This window comes from Anopheles coustani, chromosome 2, assembly GCF_943734705.1.
Source record: "Anopheles coustani chromosome 2, idAnoCousDA_361_x.2, whole genome shotgun sequence".
Taxonomy (NCBI): Eukaryota; Metazoa; Arthropoda; class Insecta; order Diptera; family Culicidae; genus Anopheles; species Anopheles coustani.
This window is the reverse complement of record NC_071289.1, coordinates 81,855,390-81,861,407: the sequence shown is the minus strand read 5'-3', so window position 1 is coordinate 81,861,407 and position 6,018 is coordinate 81,855,390.

The window sequence follows — 6,018 nt, the reverse complement described above, 5'->3', positions numbered from 1 at the left end:
GGGTGACGCGGTACGGAACGTGTTAAACCCAAAAATTGCGCACAACTTTTGCCGTTGGCGATAGACACAACATGTGGACTGCACTGTTTCGCTACAGAGCGCACTTAATTCAATTACCCAATGATCCTCTTACTCTGGTGTTAGTGAGCATATCCATTAGGGACCGTGCCGACAGACAGACGGCCCATCTATTCCAAAATAAGTCACTTGCTCGCCGTATCGTGAGACCATTTCTACCGCTAACCTACGTGAGCTGTGCTCCAGTCGATATAGCAGCGACACTGCTCGCCGGAACCAGTGGCCCCCCGGGAGTATCGAAGGATCGTTTTTAAAGCTTTCTTAGAAAGTCCTTGTGCAAGGTTTTTTATACCCAGCGGCTTTCATTTTCGCTCGCCCTAAGTGAACTCGATCGGTGTGCTGTTTAAACGTGCCAAAACTGGCGGAACAGGAACCCGTGACCGAATTTCGAAATCGAAAACGCGCAGCCAACCCTCAGTAGATCGCAGTAATTCCATCTTCCTGGGCCAACGATTACGGCACGATCCGGGTGATCGGTGGCGCAATTGCTCTTGTGGTCGCCGTTCGCAGCCGTTTTGGGCGGTACCGACCGAGGAAAAGTGATTTGTTTGTCGGGTAGTCGGAATTGCTTCGGCGCACCGGAGCAGTGGAAGTGTTAATCAAACGGTGGCAGGGCCCTTTTACGAGCCACTTCCACCATTTCGCTTGGGTGGAGCACGGTTCTGGTGCAGTTTCGTAATCTGGAATTAAACGTCGGCGGGGAACGAAAATGGAAGCTCACATCCGGTCGTCAAGGGAAATGAAACCAGTGGCCAGGGAGGCAGAGTTTTGCAAAACATGAGTCCACCTGTGATGGGATCCGCTTCTGATCGAGGCACGGATGCTGCGGCACGTTCGCTCGATGCTGGGTGTGATGGAATTGCGCGCGGGCGTACAGAAGTTGTTCAACCGTAGTCTAAACATCCAAAACCCCGAAAACATCCGTTGGCAAAAGCGTGCCAGCAAATTTCACGACTGTCTGCCAGTGAGGAAAAAGTGCACTTCCGGTGGAAATAGCGCTCGATCGCGTGTGCCTGTTACGGGTCCCAGTTGTCTGGAGCCATCGGTGATAAAGTGATCGCGATTACTAATTTGCGACTATTGAGTGTTTTTTTTTCTTCCTTCGGGGGGTCTATCACACCGACAAAGGCAATCCGTGTGCGTGAGAGTCTTTGTGTCTGACAGTGTGTCCGTTGCTATTGACCATCGACCTTCCCTACACTAATACCTGCCCGAAGCAAGCGTTAGTACAAGCGACGGGCCGGAAGATCGGACGCACTAAGGTGACCACTGGAAAATCGCTGCACGGCTGCCGTAGTAACTGCATGTACCGTAGAGAATCGAGACTGCTACTATCAATAGTAAAAGTGAGTATTAAATACAAGGTAACGTTAGGTTCTTAGTGCACCTGATGTTCTAAATCTTTCCTAGTTCGCCGTTGCATCAAAAATATCATGAATCATGAGGAATTTATATTCTAGATTTTTCTAGAGACGACTGTTTCATCAATAATCCGAACGAAGTATCAACATTCAAACTTTTTGATGTTCGTTTTGGTACTTTGGCGACTTTTAATGTAGTTTCATAGCAAATGAAGCTGTATGATTTTTTTATCACTTCGTTTTTGTTGTTGCATGCTATTTTTTATCATCCTTAGACGAGTTCCCTGCACAGTACTCTATAAAAAATAAGACGGCATGTGACAAAATATGTTATTGCTTATAATGAAAATAACTTTATATATTCGTTGATCAAAATAATTTGTTATAATTACGATGAACCACGTAATTTTGAAGATTTTATTATGTGAAAAAATTCAATAATTGCATAAAACGGTCTATTTTTCCGTGTAACGAAGCATCGAAAATAGATCATGGTTACAAACCCACAAACACTTATACTAACGGCGATTTAAAGAGAAACACGTGTGAGCTTTTATTCAGAATCGAATCCCACGATTGGCAATTTTCTCGCAAATTGGGTAATTTGCAACACGTGTTAGCCCAAAACCCGATAGGCAAATTATAAATAACCATTCTAGTATAACAACATTGAAAGCAAAGTCGCACGTGGTTGGAGGGAAAATAATAAAACTTTTAACTTTCGCTAAAACAAAGTGTGATTTCACGTGTCGCTATGAGCAGCTGTTTTAGCTCACCCAGTGTACAGTGAGGGTGATCTAAGCGGAAATAACCAGCTAGATCATTAACCAAATGGGACAATCTGGGGAAAATACCCTTACCCAGTTACCTGCGCATGATACTTATTTAATGGGCAATCAGTGAAAACTTGATAGTTGTTAGTGATCCCTGTCCAGTCGACTAGCTATACAATTATCTTTTAAGCCCCATCATCGCACGTAATCACGACCTCCACTAGAACGCCTACTTGTACCTCCAATCTCTTCACTACTATCGGAAATTTACAGTGAGTCACTTGTACAGAACGACTCACTGGAGGTCGTAGAAGGTCGTGGGAAAGTTGCTTCCAGAAGTCATCGTTTTGCGTTTCCTGCCGGAGTAGGTGGCGTTACAGGGGCTTTTTTATCGAATTCTAAAAATAACTACACGGTCGACGTCAGAATAGCTGACATCCAATGCTTTCAGGTCTTTTATGAAGACTTACTAGGTGCTTTTGAGCCGGTAAATTGATTCGTTCTCCTAACTCCGTTTTCGGTGTTTGTTGCTCACCGATGTCCGACTATTTTCACTTGAATGCACTTTTGCACATGCATGCAACTCGACTCCTGTCTGGCTGCGATCGAAACCCCCGGGGTGCCACCGAACTGCAGCTAGTCCGCCAACCCTTCGCCCGATCGACGCGATCGCCGATCGTGGACCGATCATGTTTCCCAACTCCGCAGCCTGTACGCTTCGGAACGGCGCACCAAATGGCGGGCCACCAGAAAAGAAAGGGCCCGCGGGTAGCGCTACGGGCAAGTAATTGCATCAGACTCGATAAAATGAGCAATTTGATCATTATCATCAATTAGCCTGGTGTGTAAACAGTGCGCTAGATTGTTCTACCGCACAGGGAAGGCCAACGCGTAAACGCTGCGAGGATGATGGAACTAGTGGCCACTGTGTCGTGTGCCGATCGGTGGCACCTTGCAGCAATTTGCTTCTCACAAACGCTGTCGGAAACGATTAGTAGCTAGAATTCCAATGCAGACAGTTTCCCCCGCCCGAGCTACGGCACTGGAAAGCTATTCGAGGTTTAACACTTATCGATACCCTGTTTTACTTCTCTTTATGGTTTACTATCGGAGCTCACACCGTGGTATACCTATGTCACGTCAAGATCTGTTCCTGATATCAAGTTTTCCACAAAATATTTGTAATGCAGCTCATTGATCTTTTCTTTGACGAGGGTGACCCTCCTTCAGGTAAAAACTTAACTTTCCTTTGAATACTTTATTTTCAGGACATAAGAAATATTGTGATAATTGGGACGAAATGTTTGCAGATCATTTTACATTGGAGGATTGTGTCTCTTATCACTAACTATTATCAAAGCTTATGAGTTATATTAATATGCTTTGGTATAGTAATTGATCGTACACGATTTAAACAAAATCTAAAATACACTCTGATAGTCTGTATTTGAGTTTGTTTAATTTATGGTAAAATTTTGGTAAATCATTTAGTTAATTATTTTATGCGAACTACTCCATCCTTTCCCGACACAAGTTCTTGTAATGACTTGTCGTAAATGAAATGATTTTATGGCAAACTTTACTAACCTTCGATGGTGGTATCGGTGCTTACTGGCTATCGTTGCATATAAAATAAAGGCCCAAAAAAATATACCATTCTTGGTATCTTACTCTGGCGGTTTTGCCATAAAGTAATAAATAAATAAAGTAATATTTTTTACCGTTGCTAGGTTCAAAATTGACCTAAAAAAATAGCAAGGTTTATGTTGAGGTGTGGATGATCTTCTTGTATTTTAAGTTTCTGCTGATTTTTACATCTTGCCTGTTGGCTTCGATGATCGAGCCGGGGACGTTCACGCGGTCAAATTCATTTCACCGCTCGTTCATCCGCGTGTCGTGAAGTCCGCGTCATCTTCAGATCGCTTCGATGTCCAGAGTGCATCGGGCTGCAACGAGATAGCGGTGCAAGTGCACTTGCCTCTCTGCTGCGCTGGTAGTGGTGTGACGGTGGCCCCGTCCACACTGTCCCAGTAAAGGCTACGGAAAGAAAGAAAGAAAGTGCAGGGTGAAATGCAGCATTTCCCCTTTCCTCACGCACACACACACTCCCGGGGCGGTATGTGTGCGGCCATGCAGGTGCATAATGCCGTCCGAGCGTGTGCGTGCCTGTCTTGCTCTTCTCCCTGCGAGTGATCGTTTGCGCTGCACTGGGCAAGACGCGGCCATTCCACCGACGGCACAGTGTTCCTTGCAAGCATCGGTGCAACAGGTTCAATTCAGTGTTACCTGAGCAACAGGGGTTGGCTTGCTTTGCCCTCACCCAAATCCCAACCGGAGTTCCGTGTGCATTGTCATCCAATGCAGATCCGCTCGAGTGCAGGTGTGTAAAAGATGGTGTGGTGTTGAATGGATTGGTTTTCATTTTCACTTGCCGCATTTATTATCTGGCCCTGCAATCTTGGCGTTCCCGAAAGAGAGAGAGAGAGAGAGATAGATAGATAGAGAGAGTGGGACTTTTGGGCAACTGCCGTCGACGGGCAGACCTCGTGTGTCGGATGCAATTTTGGGCCAGTGACAATTGGCTTCCGGTGAAGGTGCGATTCGTTTTGCAGAAGTGCATACCATGTGCGATGCATCGGGGCCATCGCCATCTGTTTCGTGCGACAAAAATGAATCCGAACCGACAGCCGAGACCCACCGAGATGGAAATCGAGTGAGAGTGTGTCCCGAGGGGGAAAGCGACACGAGAAAAGCGAAGCCGTCGGCGGAGGAAAAGCCCCGAGCGGGCCACAGTCGGTACCGAGCGATGCAAGTACGTTGGCTCTGGCACCATTTGCATCGTGCCTGGGAGGCTGCGCTGAAGACGTTCATCTCAGAGCGAATGGCCACTCGGCTGATTCATCTCGGCGAAAGGCAAGAAGCGAAACTCCGTCGGGCGGATAGCGAAAGCAAGCTGGAGAAAGGGAGACAGCACTCACAACAACACTCACGAGTGTCGGGCATGCGGGAAAACGCGATCGTGCGCGTGTTCGCGCGGTATAAGTGGAGAAAAGATAAACCCGCCTTCAGTTGTATCTGAGAAGTCTACCGCGGTAGGACCCGAATCCGACCGACTCTACACCGTGCCTGGAACGATATATAGCAAGCGCCCTACCTCGAAACCCTTTCGCAGCGACGGGCATCAACACAACAACGACGCTTCACGTGTGTGTCGCCAGTTGTCACTCTTTACGCATTGTGTGTTTTCCCTACGGAAAAGCGCGCGTCGCAAAGCCCTGCCGTCCGTCGGTGGCTCGACACCTTGTGGTGGGATCAGTCGCTGGTGACGGAAAATCGCACCGCCACCGTGATTGCAACGGCGCACTAATTCGCGCACGGGTCGCACGTACGATCTTTTAGTACCCGCAAGTACAGCGAAGCACACGCACCAAGCGTGCGCCGGTGTGGGTGTGACTGTTGTTTGGGTGTGTGTTAGCCGATCTTGCCTGCAGCAGCAGCAGCATTTACAACCTCTCTGTGAAGATCCGGTGCACCGGAAAAACCGTTTTTACTTTGCCTCCCAAATTGCCATTGTGCCGGTGGCGTGTGTGCCCTCGCAGTGTGTGAGTGTTTGTGTGTGTATGTGTGTGCGCTTGATTTTCCGGCAGTTTGTTTAATTTGCGAAAAATTATTCTCACGACGCGTCTGGAGTTTTCGTTTTCCATTACATTTTTGTTTTTCTTCATGTTGTTTTTGGTTTTCGTTCTTCGTGCCGTTCGTGGATAGGGACGGAATTGCGTCTCGATCTCTCGAGCCGTCTGATCGCG